The sequence below is a fragment of the Hemiscyllium ocellatum genome, chromosome 33 (assembly GCF_020745735.1).
Source record: "Hemiscyllium ocellatum isolate sHemOce1 chromosome 33, sHemOce1.pat.X.cur, whole genome shotgun sequence".
In the NCBI taxonomy this organism is placed as follows: Eukaryota; Metazoa; Chordata; class Chondrichthyes; order Orectolobiformes; family Hemiscylliidae; genus Hemiscyllium; species Hemiscyllium ocellatum.
The window spans coordinates 20,513,222-20,527,287 of NC_083433.1; the positions used below are offsets into that span (position 1 = coordinate 20,513,222).

Below are 14,066 nucleotides of genomic sequence, written 5' to 3' on the forward strand. Positions count from 1 at the left end.
GGCAGGTCAAGGTAACCCTGAGGGTCGATGGCAGCGGGAAATCCTCCACCCACCCTCCAGCTTCGCCATCGGAGGGAGCAGAGGTTACCTGACGTACGCAGGGCAGCCGAAGGTGTGCCGAACCTGCGGGAGGTCAGGCACATGGCGGGCCGACTGTAAGGTGACTGTATGCCGAAATTGCAAACAGGAAGGCCACCCCTGACAAGGATTGTAAGGAGGCCAAGACCTGTAACCTGTGCGGAGAGGCGGGCACATGTACAAGGCCTGTCCAAGACGAGGAGCGCCCTTACGCACAGATGGCCAGAGGTAGCAACACGAGCGGGGACCGCCAAAGCCCGCAGGGCACCACAAGATAGCGGAAACGGTGCCTGGAGTGCACCAGAAAGGAAGAGCAGGGGTAGGGAGCAGACGGCAGACAGCGGGGGAGGTACAGCAGCCGATCCAAGCTCCTTCAGCAGACGGAGGAAATGAAGAGGAGGAATCAAAGGAGGCAGATGGACTGGATCACAGTCAGAAATAGGAAGAGGAAACCTGTCTCGGGCCCCAAAGCCACCCAGAGAAGGGGAGGAAACGACACCTCAAGCGAGGATACAGGCAGCTCTTCTGATGGTGAGGACGGGCGCAAGAAGGGTCGCACCAGAGGAAGAGACAGAGCGCCATGGGGGGAAAGGAGGGCAGCACCACCCAAGAAGGGAAGGACGATCCCTCTGTGGGGACGGGTAAAGGCCTCCCCCTACCCGGTGAGAACCAAGAGGTGTCCACCGGCCCACAGCTCCAGGTAACTGGGAGCAGCGGTCCTGTGACAGCCCCACTGTCAGATGGAGAACTGGACGGTGCGGACCCTGGGCTTGACACAAAGACACCGGAGCGGGGAAATGGCTCCAGCGTGGAGCCGGACAGTACCTCAGCCCTGGATGGTCCAGCAGTTTGCCGTCACACGGGGATGCACGCAGCTACCCCAGAGGAGCAAGACCAGCAGCAAATGGACACTTTTAACCTTGTATAAATTGTTAAAATGGGTTTAAAGTTGCCAGCATCAATGTGCGTAGCATCAAATCGGCTACGCGATGTGTTTCAACGATGGCCTTCCTGGCCAGCGTTAAAGCCGACCTCCTGTTTCTGGAGGAGTGTGGGATACCGCACCTCAGCAGTTACAGGAGATGGTCGAGCTTGTGGGCCCATGGGCCAGTCAGTTTGGTGGGGGGCAACGATAGCCGCGCCTCCGGCCTGGGTATCCTGTTGCGAGGGAAGCAACTTCACCATCTCCGAGGTTAAGGAGGTGGTGGGCGGGCGCCTCCTCGTCGCCGACGTTATGTACAGGAATGTCCTGAGACTGATCAATGTGTACGCCCCAGTGGGTAAGAGTGAACGGTTGGCCGTCCTGCAGCAGCTTCCACTGTTGCTGGCTACGTCCAGGCCGGTCATTCTGGCCGGAGACTTCAACTGTATCATTGATGCAGATGGACGATCCGGCGGGGGGGACAGTAAACTGGACGCCACGTCAGAGCCCTGATGGACGCGGTAAAAGATGCCAAGCTGCACGACGTCTTCAGCACCCTGCAGACGGAGCGCAGCGTAGATACACTGGTCACGGGCAGACGGGTCTATCCGCTCAAGGATAGATTACCTGTTTGTGTCCGAACGCTCTCGGTCAGATACACCGACGTCAAGCCGGTGTTCTTTCTCTGACCACTGCCTCCTGTACTGGCCGACTGTCACCTACAGGACGAGCAGCGGGGGGTAAGGGAACGTGAAAGCTGAACACTAAGCTGTTGACCCCGGGAAACATTGAGGAGCTCAAGAGGGACTACGCAGGTTGGGAACCGTGAAGCCCCTCTTTGAGTCTCCAGCAGACTGGTGGGAAACAGTTAAGGGAACATCCAAGAGGTTCTTCATCCTCAAAGGTGTTCAGGAGGCGAGAGAGAGGCGGGGAAAACTGTCCCAGCTCCAGGAAAGTATGGAACCTGCTCCTGCTGCAGACGATGGGGGTCGATGTCACGGAGGACCTCAAGGAGGTGAAGGGCCAGCAAGCCTCGCTCTTTGCCTCAGAGGCCTCCAAGATAATCTTCCGGTCCAGGGTCCGCTCGGTGGAGCAGGACGAGACGTGCTCACGTTTCTTTTCCAGAAGGTGCACAAAGAGAGCTCTGTGCTCAGCAGCCTGAAGGAAGAAGACGGCTCGACAACGTCATCTCAGGCTGACGTCATGAGGATCAGTAAATCCTTCTATGCCAGTCTGTATGACGCGAAGCCGACCGACAGCGCGGCCTCAGTCGTTCCTGTCGTCTATCACGGAGGTCTTAGACGACAGAAACACGCGAGAGGCTGGACCAGCCGCTATCTCTGGACGAGCTGACAAGGGCCCTCGAGTCCTTCGAAAAGAATAAAACTCCGGAAAGCGATGGCTTACGGTCGAGCTCTATTCCGCTCTTGGGACTTGATTGGCCGGGACCTGCTGGAGGTGTATGTCAGTATGCTTCGGGCAGGTACCATGAGCGAATCCATGAGGAAAGGCATCATCACCCTCATCTATAAGCGGAAGGGGGAGAGCGAGGAACTCAAAAATTGGAGACCGATCACACTGTTGAATGCAGATTACAAATCTGTCAAAGGTAATTGCAACCGGGTCAGGTCTGCTCTGGGTCGGTGATTCACCCTGACCAAACCTGTGCTGTGCCAGGCAGGAAGATCGTGAGAGTCTCGCACTCCTCAGGGATACGATCGCCTACGTGCAGGACAGAGGGTTGGACGCCTGCCTGATCAGCCTGGACCAGGAGAAAGCCTTTGACAGGATATCTACATGTATATGAGAGATGTTCTCTCCAAAATGGGCTTTGGGGAGGGAATCTGCAATTGGATCAGACTGCTCTACACCAACATTGTCAGTGCAGTCTCAATCAATGGGTGGGAATCAGATAGCTTCCCGTCAGATCTGGAGTAAGGCAGGGCTGCCCTCTCTCTCTGCCTTGTTTGTGTGCTGCATAGAGCCATTTGCCGAGTCCATCAGGAAAGATGCGAGCCTGAGAGGGGTGACTATTCCGGGCAGCGGGGGCCTGCAGGTTAAGGCCTCCCTGTACATGGATGACGTCGCCGTTTTCTGCTCGGATCCGCTGTCCGTGCGCCGGATCATGTGCATTTGTGACAGTTCGAACGGGCCTCGGGGGCCAAGGTTAACCGAGGCAAGAGCGAGGCCATGCTCTTCGGGAACTGGGCCGACCAATCCTCGATCCCCTTCACCGTCAGGACGACCACCTGAAGGTGCTGGGTATTTGGTTCGGGGGGGCTGGGGCGTGCGCCAAGTTTGGGAGGAGCGTATCAGTAAAGTGAGGCAGAAACTGGGCAGATGGAGGCTCGGTCGCTCTCCATCACGGGAAAAAACCTGGTCATCAGGTGTGAGGCACTGTCATTGCTGTTGTACGTGGCACAGGTCTGGCCTATTCCCAGAACTGGCCGCTGCAGTCGTCCGGGCCATCTTCCAGTTCATTGGAGTTCAAAGATGGACGGGTCCGAAGGGACTCATGTACAAAGATCTGGGCAACGGGGGAAAAAAATACACCCAATGCCACCCTCACCCTGATGGCCACCTTTGTGTGTGGCTGCATCAAGCTGTGCGTGGATCCCCGGTACGCAAACACCAAGTGTCACTACGTACTGAGGTTCTACCTGTTCCCGGTGTTGCGAAGGATGGGCCTGGCCTCGCTGCCGCGGAACGCTCCGAGTAGTTGGACCGTTCCGTACCACCTGTCCTTCGTGGAGAAATTTCTGAAGAAAAACACCTTTGACCACAAGTCCATCAGGAAGTGGTCAGCACGTAGTGTCCTCGAGACCCTTCGGGAAAAGGAGAGGGCGGATCCTGTTGAGTGGTTCCCTGAGCAAACTGTCAAAGCAATTTGGCAGAATGCCTCATCGCCAGAACTTTCCAACAAGCACCAAGACATGGCTTGGCTGGTGGTGAGAAGGGCTCTACCTGTGAGATCGTTTATGCACGCCCGGACTCTCAGCCGCACCGCACGCTGCCTCGAAGCGGCTGCGGGGGGGACGAGACTGTCACACACCTCCTTCTGGAATGTGCCTATGCAGAGGAAGTCTGGAGAGGAATGCAGTGGTATTTGTCGAGGTTCGTCCGAGCAGCGCCGTGACGCGGGACTCCGTGCTCTACGCCTGTTCCCGGGACGCACACGAGACGAACATCAACTGCGCCTGGAGGATCACAACTCGGTGAAGGTCGCTCTCTGGGCGGTCCGAAACCTGTTGATCTTCCAGCTGAAGGAGTTGACCCCGACTGAGTGTTGCAGACTGGCACATTCCAAGGTCCAGGACTACGTGTTGAGGGACGCGCTGAAGCTTGGGGCAGCTGCCGCCAAGGGCGCGGTGGGGAAAGACCACCGTTTAACATCTGCCTGACGATAGAAAAAGATGGGGCCCATGCAGTCATTGGGCTCTGCTGTCGCCTCAGCTCAATATATGAGTGAGAGATGCACTGATCTGTATGGAATAATGACAATTCGGAGTGTGTATGTAATGTGGAAATATGAATGGCATTACCTAATGTACAGTGTATCAAATTTTTATGCATATTTTTATGAATAAAGTTATATTTTGAAATAAAAAAAAAAAGTTTCTGTTCTTATCAGTTTAATCGCTGATATCTCCCGAAGGTGGGAGTGTTTGTATTAAATGGATTTTTGGAGCAGGGAGATGGCTTCAGGGCTTGCTCTGTCCTCTCCATGTATCAGCCTGGTATTGCAGTGTTTCCAGGAATGGTGCACCAACGCTTACCCAAGTTCAAAAGCAGGTGAATGCAATGTGAATCTCTTGCCTTTGCTAGTTTGCCGTGTTGATGGCAGTCAGTGATTGTTGCATCTATTGTCTTTTCAGTTGCAGGAAAACTATCGTCTTTTGTTACGGGTTTTCTGTCTTATGAACCTGCTCTGCAGTTACCTGATGAAGGTGCAGCACGCTGAAAGCCAGGACAGGGGTAACCCCAACGTGCTACAGGGAACATTCTGGAACCAGGGGCCTGCAGGAAGGTAACTTGCCAATTTGAATGAATGGATTTGCCCTTGTCTGCCGTTTTGGGCTTCTGCGGTCGTTCTTGGAACGTATCCCACCGATGGTACGGCGGTGGCGGGGGGTGGGGTGACTGCTGTAATTTCAAAGAACCCCGTTGGGCTGAACCTGGTGTTGTGGGATTTTTAACACAGTCAAATCAGGTTGTGGGATCCCATGACTCAGCCAATGTCAAATGGCTATCAGATCAGCCCCACAGCCCCTTCCCAACCCCCCGCCCTCCCCCCCCCACCCCCGAGGCAACAAATTTATCCTAATATTTTCTTGAACAAGAAAGAAATGTCTTTGGTCTGTTTCCTGAATAGAGTGACACCCCCATCTCTGTTTGTTTCTTCGCAAACTACTGTACGGAAGCGACCTGCTTTAGTAGCTACGTCTGCACGTAAAGATTATTCACGCAGACGATCGCCCAAGGCTGGAACTGGCTTCAGCTCCCTGGTGCACCAGGCAGCCGTACTAACCACTGATCCACTGTGCCACCCGTACGATTTGGAACGATTTGTCATCATTTGCGGTGCAAGTAGCGAAACAGTTGTCAGTTTGTCAACTGGGTCGGATTATAATGTTGTCAGCGATCTGCAGCAATGTGAACGGAGATGTCGAATCGAGCTGCTGGTGGTGATGAGGCACGCTTGCAGCGTGACATGTTTACACAGGGAGATCAGCTCCCTCCCCATTCTCCACAGAGAGTCGGATACAAGTAGAGAGGATATTGAAAGTGGACGATAAAAAAAGGGTGCACGGACGTAATTCGCTTTTCGCAACTTTTCGGATTGATGCGGAATGCCGAGGAGCGAATCCTGTACGTGAGGGAAACGATGATTGGCATTTATGGGCAAGCTACACCAACACAAGGGGAGGCAATGAATAGGATCTTTCCGTCAAGGCCAACATTTCTCGCCCATGCCGAGATCAGCCTGGTGGTGAGCTGCTCTCTCGAACCGCTGCAGTCCAAGTGCTGTCGGTAGCCCCGCGATGCTGTTTTGGGCGGGGATTCCCGATTTTGACCCCGGTAACACCGGAGGAACAAGGACATATTTGCAATTCAGGACAGCGAGTGCCTCGGCGGGGGGAGAACTTGCGAATGGTGGTGTTCCCGTGGATCTGCTGCCGTCATCCTTCGAGGCTGCGTTGGCCATGGGTTTACAAGGTGCTGCCTGAGGAATTCTGGTGAATCTTGTAGATGCCGGGGGAATGAATGACCCTGCCGGGGGGAATGAATGACCCTGCCGCCGCCGCTGTCCCCGATCACCGGGAGAAACCTCTCTGCAGTCGACCTGACGTGCAGTGGCTCCGGCCCGTGCCATCTGATTGGTCGTCAGCGCGACCTACGCGGCTACGTAACAGAAAAGCACGGGGAAAGCACAGCGACTGCTGCAGAGTGATCTTCCGGTCTGGTTGGATATCTTGGAAGGAAGGTAGACGGTAAGGGAATAAAGGAACTTTGAATATCATCAAACTGATGGAAAGGATAGTCGGCAAATATGACCTCCACCGTTGGAGTATTAATGTGCTATCGCTTCTCGGCCTTTTGGCTTGGAATATGTGTAGTTTCTGTTCTTATCAGTTTAATCGCTGATATCTCCCGAAGGTGGGAGTGTTTGTATTAAATGGATTTTTGGAGCAGGGAGATGGCTTAAGGGCTTGCTCTGTCCTCTCCATGTATCAGCCTGGTATTGCAGTGTTTCCAGGAATGGTGCACCCAACGCTTACCCAAGTTCAAAAGCAGGTGAATGCAATGTGAATCTCTTGCCTTTGCTAGTTTGCCGTGTTGATGGCAGTCAGTGATTGTTGCATCTATTGTCTTTTCAGTTGCAGGAAACTATCGTCTTTTGTTACGGGTTTTCTGTCTTATGAACCTGCTCTGCAGTTACCTGATGAAGGTGCAGCACGCTGAAAGCCAGGACAGGGGTAACCCAACGTGCTACAGGGAACATTCTGGAACCAGGGGCTGCCAGGAAGGTAACTTGCCAATTTGAATGAATGGATTTGCCCTTGTCTGCCGTTTTGGGCTTCTGCGGTCGTTCTTGGAACGTATCCACCGATGGTACGGCGGTGGCGGGGGGTGGGGTGACTGCTGTAATTTCAAAGAACCCCGTTGGGCTGAAACCTGGTGTTGTGGGATTTTTAACACAGTCAAATCAGGTTGTGGGATCCCATGACTCAGCCAATGTCAAATGGCTATCAGATCAGCCCCCACAGCCCCTTCCCAACCCCCCACCCCGAGGCAACAAATTTATCCTAATATTTTCTTGAACAAGGAAGAAATGTCTTTAGTCTGTTTCCTGAATAGAGTGAAAACCCCATCTCTGTTTGTTTCTTCGCAAACTACTGTACGGAAGCGACCTGCTTTAGTAGCTACGTCTGTACGTAAAGATTATTCACGCAGACGATCGCCCAGGCTGGAACTGGCTTCAGCTCCTGGTGCCACCAGGCAGCCGTACTAACCACTGATCCACTGTGCCACCCGTACGATTTGGAACGATTTGTCATCATTTGCGGTGCAAGTAGCGAAACAGTTGTCAGTTTGTCAACTGGGTCGGATTATAATGTTGTCAGCGATCTGCAGCAATGTGAACGGAGATGTCGAATCGAGCTGCTGGTGGTGATGAGGCGCGCTTGCAGCGTGACATGTTTACACGGGGAGATCAGCTCCTCCCCATTCTCCACAGAGAGTCGGATACAAGTAGAGAGGATATTGAAAGTGGACGATAAAGAAAGGGTGCACGGACGTAATTCGCTTTTCGCAACTTTTCGGATTGATGCGGAATGCCGAGGAGCGAATCCTGTACGTGAGGGAAACGATGATTGGCATTTATGGGCAAGCTACACCAACACAAGGGGAGGCAATGAATAGGATCTTTCCGTCAAGGCCAACATTTCTCGCCCATGCCGAGATCAGCCTGGTGGTGAGCTGCTCTCTCGAACCGCTGCAGTCCAAGTGCTGTCGGTAGCCCCCGCGATGCTGTTTGGGCGGGGGATTCCCGATTTTGACCCCGGTAACACCGGAGGAACAAGGACATATTTGCAATTCAGGACAGCGAGTGCCTCGGGGGGGGGGAGAACTTGCGAATGGTGGTGTTCCCGTGGATCTGCTGCCGTCATCCTTCGAGGCTGCGTTGGCCATGGGTTTGCAAGGTGCTGCCTGAGGAATTCTGGTGAATCTTGTAGATGCCGGGGGAATGAATGACCCTGCCGCCGCCGCTGTCCCGATCACCGGGAGAAACCTCTCTGCAGTCGACCTGACGTGCGGTGGCTCCGGCCCGTGCCATCTGATTGGTCGTCAGCGCGACCTACGCGGCTACGTAACGATGGACAGAAAAGCACGGGGAAAGCACAGCGACTGCTGCAGAGTGATCTTCCGGTCTGGTTGGATATCTTGGAAGGAAGGTAGACGGTAAGGGAATAAAGGAACTTTGAATATCATCAAACTGATGGAAAGGATAGTCGGCAAATATGACCTCCACCGTTGGAGTATTAATGTGCTATCGCTTCTCGGCCTTTTGGCTTGGAATATGTGTAGTTTCTGTTCTTATCAGTTTAATCGCTGATATCTCCCGAAGGTGGGGAGTGTTTGTATTAAATGGATTTTTGGAGCAGGGAGATGCTTAAGGGCTTGCTCTGTCCTCTCCATGTATCAGCCTGGTATTGCAGTGTTTCCAGAATGGTGCACCCAACGCTTACCCAAGTTCAAAAGCAGGTGAATGCAATGTGAATCTCTTGCCTTTGCTAGTTTGCCGTGTTGATGGCAGTCAGTGATTGTTGCATCTATTGTCTTTTCAGTTGCAGGAAACTATCGTCTTTTGTTACGGGTTTTCTGTCTTATGAACCTGCTCTGCAGTTACCTGATGAAGGTGCAGCACGCTGAAAGCCAGGACAGGGGTACCCCCAACGTGCTACAGGGAACATTCTGGAACCAGGGGCCTGCCAGGAAGGTAACTTGCCAATTTGAATGAATGGATTTGCCTTGTCTGCCGTTTTGGGCTTCTGCGGTCGTTCTTGGAACGTATCCCACCGATGGTACGGCGGTGGCGGGGGGGGGGGGGTGACTGCTGTAATTTCAAAGAACCCCGTTGGGCTGAACCCTGGTGTTGTGGGATTTTTAACACAGTCAAATCAGGTTGTGGGATCCATGACTCAGCCAATGTCAAATGGCTATCAGATCAGCCCCCCACAGCCCCTTCCCAACCCCCCCGCCTCCCCCCCAACCCCGAGGCAACAAATTTATCCTAATATTTTCTTGAACAAGAAAGAAATGTCTTTGGTCTGTTTCCTGAATAGAGTGAAACCCCATCTCTGTTTGTTTCTTCGCAAACTACTGTACGGAAGCGACCTGCTTTAGTAGCTACGTCTGCACGTAAAGATTATTCACGCAGACGATCGCCCAAGGCTGGAACTGGCTTCAGCTCCCTGGTGCCACCAGGCAGCCGTACTAACCACTGATCCACTGTGCCACCCGTACGATTTGGAACGAGTTGTCATCATTTGCGGTGCAAGTAGCGAAACAGTTGTCAGTTTGTCAACTGGGTCGGATTATAATGTTGTCAGCGATCTGCAGCAATGTGAACGGAGATGTCGAATCGAGCTGCTGGTGGTGATGAGGCACGCTTGCAGCGTGACATGTTTACACAGGGAGATCAGCTCCCTCCCCATTCTCCACAGAGAGTCGGATACAAGTAGAGAGGATATTGAAAGTGGACGATAAAGAAAGGGTGCACGGACGTAATTCGCTTTTCGCAACTTTTCGGATTGATGCGGAATGCCGAGGAGCGAATCCTGTACGTGAGGGAAACGATGATTGGCATTTATGGGCAAGCTACACCAACACAAGGGAGGCAATGAATAGGATCTTTCCGTCAAGGCCAACATTTCTCGCCCATGCCGAGATCAGCCTGGTGGTGAGCTGCTCTCTCGAACCGCTGCAGTCCAAGTGCTGTCGGTAGCCCGCGATGCTGTTTGGGCGGGGATTCCCGATTTTGACCCGGTAACACCGGAGGAACAAGGACATATTTGCAATTCAGGACAGCGAGTGCCTCGGCGCGGGGGAGAACTTGCGAAGGGTGGTGTTCCCGTGGATCTGCTGCCGTCATCCTTCGAGGCTGCGTTGGCCATGGGTTTACAAGGTGCTGCCTGAGGAATTCTGGTGAATCTTGTAGATGCCGGGGGAATGAATGACCCTGCCGGGGAATGAATGACCCTGCCGCCGCCGCTGTCCCCGATCACCGGGAGAAACCTCTCTGCAGTCGACCTGACGTGCAGTGGCTCCGGCCCGTGCCATCTGATTGGTCGTCAGCGCGACCTACGCGGCTACGTAACAGAAAACCACGGGAAAAGCACAGCGACTGCTGCAGAGTGATCTTCCGGTCTGGTTGGATATCTTGGAAGGAAGGTAGACGGTAAGGGAATAAAGGAACTTTGAATATCATCAAACTGATGGAAAGGATAGTCGGCAAATATGACCTCCACCGTTGGAGTATTAATGTGCTATCGCTTCTCGGCCTTTTGGCTTGGAATATGTGTAGTTTCTGTTCTTATCAGTTTAATCGCTGATATCTCCGAAGGTGGGAGTGTTTGTATTAAATGGATTTTTGGAGCAGGGAGATGGCTTAAGGGCTTGCTCTGTCCTCTCCATGTATCAGCCTGGTATTGCAGTGTTTCCAGAATGGTGCACCCAACGCTTACCCAAGTTCAAAAGCAGGTGAATGCAATGTGAATCTCTTGCCTTTGCTCGTTTGCCGTGTTGATGGCAGTCAGTGATTGTTGCATCTATTGTCTTTTCAGTTGCAGGAAACTATCGTCTTTTGTTACGGGTTTTCTGTCTTATGAAGCTGCTCTGCAGTTACCTGATGAAGGTGCAGCACGCTGAAAGCCAGGACAGGGGTAACCCCAACGTGCTACAGGGAACATTCTGGAACCAGGGGCCTGCCAGGAAGGTAACTTGCCAATTTGAATGAATGGATTTGCCCTTGTCTGCCGTTTTGGGCTTCTGCGGTCGTTCTTGGAACGTATCCCACCGATGGTACGGCGGTGGCGGGGGGTGGGGTGACTGCTGTAATTTCAAAGAACCCCGTTGGGCTGAACCCTGGTGTTGTGGGATTTTTAACACAGTCAAATCAGGTTGTGGGATCCCATGACTCAGCCAATGTCAAATGGCTATCAGATCAGCCCCCACAGCCCCCCCCACCCCCCCACCCCCGAGGCAACAAATTTATCCTAATATTTTCTTGAACAAGGAAGAAATGTCTTTGGTCTGTTTCCTGAATAGAGTGAAACCCCCATCTCTGTTTTGTTTCTTCGCAAACTACTGTACGGAAGCGACCTGCTTTAGTAGCTACGTCTGTACGTAAAGATTATTCACGCAGACGATCGCCCAAGGCTGGAACTGGCTTCAGCTCCCTGGTGCCACCAGGCAGCCGTACTAACCACAGATCCACTGTGCCACCCGTACGATTTGGAACGATTTGTCATCATTTGCGGTGCAAGTAGCGAAACAGTTGTCAGTTTGTCAACTGGGTCGGATTATAATGTTGTCAGCGATCTTCAGCAATGTGAACGGAGATGTCGAATCGAGCTGCTGGTGGTGATGAGGCGCGCTTGCAGCGTGACATGTTTACACGGGGAGATCAGCTCCCTCCCCATTCTCCACAGAGAGTCGGATACAAGTAGAGAGGATATTGAAAGTGGACGATAAAGAAAGGGTGCACGGACGTAATTCGCTTTTCGCAACTTTTCGGATTGATGCGGAATGCCGAGGAGCGAATCCTGTACGTGAGGGAAACGATGATTGGCATTTATGGGCAAGCTACACCAACACAAGGGGAGGCAATGAATAGGATCTTTCCGTCAAGGCCAACATTTCTCGCCCATGCCGAGATCAGCCTGGTGGTGAGCTGCTCTCTCGAACCGCTGCAGTCCAAGTGCTGTCGGTAGCCCCGCGATGCTGTTTGGGCGGGGATTCCGATTTTGACCCGGTAACACCGGAGGAACAAAGACATATTTGCAATTCAGGACAGCGAGTGCCTCGGCGGGGGGGGAGAACTTGCGAATGGTGGTGTTCCCGTGGATCTGCTGCCGTCATCCTTCGAGGCTGCGTTGGCCATGGGTTTGCAAGGTGCTGCCTGAGGAATTCTGGTGAATCTTGTAGATGCCGGGGGAATGAATGACCCTGCCGCCGCCGCTGTCCCCGATCACCGGGAGAAACCTCTCTGCAGTCGACCTGACGTGCGGTGGCTCCGGCCCGTGCCATCTGATTGGTCGTCAGCGCGACCTACGCGGCTACGTAACAGATGGAGAGAAAAGCACGGGGAAAGCACAGCGACTGCTGCAGAGTGATCTTCCGGTCTGGTTGGATATCTTGGAAGGAAGGTAGACGGTAAGGGAATAAAGGAACTTTGAATATCATCAAACTGATGGAAAGGATAGTCGGCAAATATGACCTCCACCGTTGGAGTATTAATGTGCTATCGCTTCTCGGCCTTTTGGCTTGGAATATGTGTAGTTTCTGTTCTTATCAGTTTAATCGCTGATATCTCCCGAAGGTGGGAGTGTTTGTATTAAATGGATTTTTGGAGCAGGGAGATGGCTTAAGGGCTTGCTCTGTCCTCTCCATGTATCAGCCTGGTATTGCAGTGTTTCCAGGAATGGTGCACCCAACGCTTACCCAAGTTCAAAAGCAGGTGAATGCAATGTGAATCTCTTGCCTTTGCTAGTTTGCCGTGTTGATGGCAGTCAGTGATTGTTGCATCTATTGTCTTTTCAGTTGCAGGAAAACTATCGTCTTTTGTTACGGGTTTTCTGTCTTATGAACCTGCTCTGCAGTACCTGATGAAGGTGCAGCACGCTGAAAGCCAGGACAGGGGTAACCCAACGTGCTACAGGGAACATTCTGGAACCAGGGGCCTGCCAGGAAGGTAACTTGCCAATTTGAATGAATGGATTTGCCCTTGTCTGCCGTTTTGGGCTTCTGCGGTCGTTCTTGGAACGTATCCCACCGATGGTACGGCGGTGGCGGGGGGTGGGGTGACTGCTGTAATTTCAAAGAACCCCGTTGGGCTGAACCTGGTGTTGTGGGATTTTTAACACAGTCAAATCAGGTTGTGGGATCCCATGACTCAGCCAATGTCAAATGGCTATCAGATCAGCCCCCACAGCCCCTTCCCACCCCCCCCCTCCCCCCCCCAACCCCGAGGCAACAAATTTATCCTAATATTTTCTTGAACAAGAAAGAAATGTCTTTGGTCTGTTTCCTGAATAGAGTGAAACCCCCATCTCTGTTTGTTTCTTCGCAAACTACTGTACGGAAGCGACCTGCTTTAGTAGCTACGTCTGCACGTAAAGATTATTCACGCAGACGATCGCCCAAGGCTGGAACTGGCTTCAGCTCCCTGGTGCCACCAGGCAGCCGTACTAACCACTGATCCACTGTGCCACCCGTACGATTTGGAACGATTTGTCATCATTTGCGGTGCAAGTAGCGAAACAGTTGTCAGTTTGTCACTGGGTCGGATTATAATGTTGTCAGCGATCTGCAGCAATGTGAACGGAGATGTCGAATCGAGCTGCTGGTGGTGATGAGGCACGCTTGCAGCGTGACATGTTTACACGGGGAGATCAGCTCCCTCCCCATTCTCCACAGAGAGTCGGATACAAGTAGAGAGGATATTGAAAGTGGACGATAAAGAAAGGGTGCACGGACGTAATTCGCTTTTCGCAACTTTTCGGATTGATGCGGAATGCCGAGGAGCGAATCCTGTACGTGAGGGAAACGATGATTGGCATTTATGGGCAAGCTACACCAACACAAGGGGAGGCAATGAATAGGATCTTTCCGTCAAGGCCAACATTTCTCGCCCATGCCGAGATCAGCCTGGTGGTGAGCTGCTCTCTCGAACCGCTGCAGTCCAAGTGCTGTCGGTAGCCCCGCGATGCTGTTTGGGCGGGGATTCCCGATTTTGACCCGGTAACACCGGAGGAACAAGGACATATTTGCAATTCAGGAC

At 52.8% G+C, this 14,066-nt stretch overlaps 5 non-coding genes across 5 annotated transcripts; all 5 read left to right on the forward strand.

The window, feature by feature from the left end:
- Window positions 1-4,583: 4,583 nt before the first annotated feature.
- On the forward strand, window positions 4,584-4,771 carry LOC132831939 (U2 spliceosomal RNA). The gene has a single exon (XR_009646879.1). It is a non-coding gene; the product is annotated as a U2 spliceosomal RNA (small nuclear RNA).
- Window positions 4,772-6,582: 1,811 nt separating this feature from the next.
- Window positions 6,583-6,774, forward strand: LOC132831661 (U2 spliceosomal RNA). The gene has a single exon (XR_009646617.1). It is a non-coding gene; the product is annotated as a U2 spliceosomal RNA (small nuclear RNA).
- A 1,780-nt stretch (window positions 6,775-8,554) lies between these two features.
- On the forward strand, window positions 8,555-8,745 carry LOC132831924 (U2 spliceosomal RNA). The gene has a single exon (XR_009646874.1). It is a non-coding gene; the product is annotated as a U2 spliceosomal RNA (small nuclear RNA).
- A 1,808-nt stretch (window positions 8,746-10,553) lies between these two features.
- On the forward strand, window positions 10,554-10,743 carry LOC132831919 (U2 spliceosomal RNA). The gene has a single exon (XR_009646869.1). It is a non-coding gene; the product is annotated as a U2 spliceosomal RNA (small nuclear RNA).
- Window positions 10,744-12,529: 1,786 nt separating this feature from the next.
- On the forward strand, window positions 12,530-12,721 carry LOC132831673 (U2 spliceosomal RNA). Its single transcript, XR_009646628.1, has one exon. It is a non-coding gene; the product is annotated as a U2 spliceosomal RNA (small nuclear RNA).
- The last annotated feature ends 1,345 nt before the right edge of the window (window positions 12,722-14,066 follow it).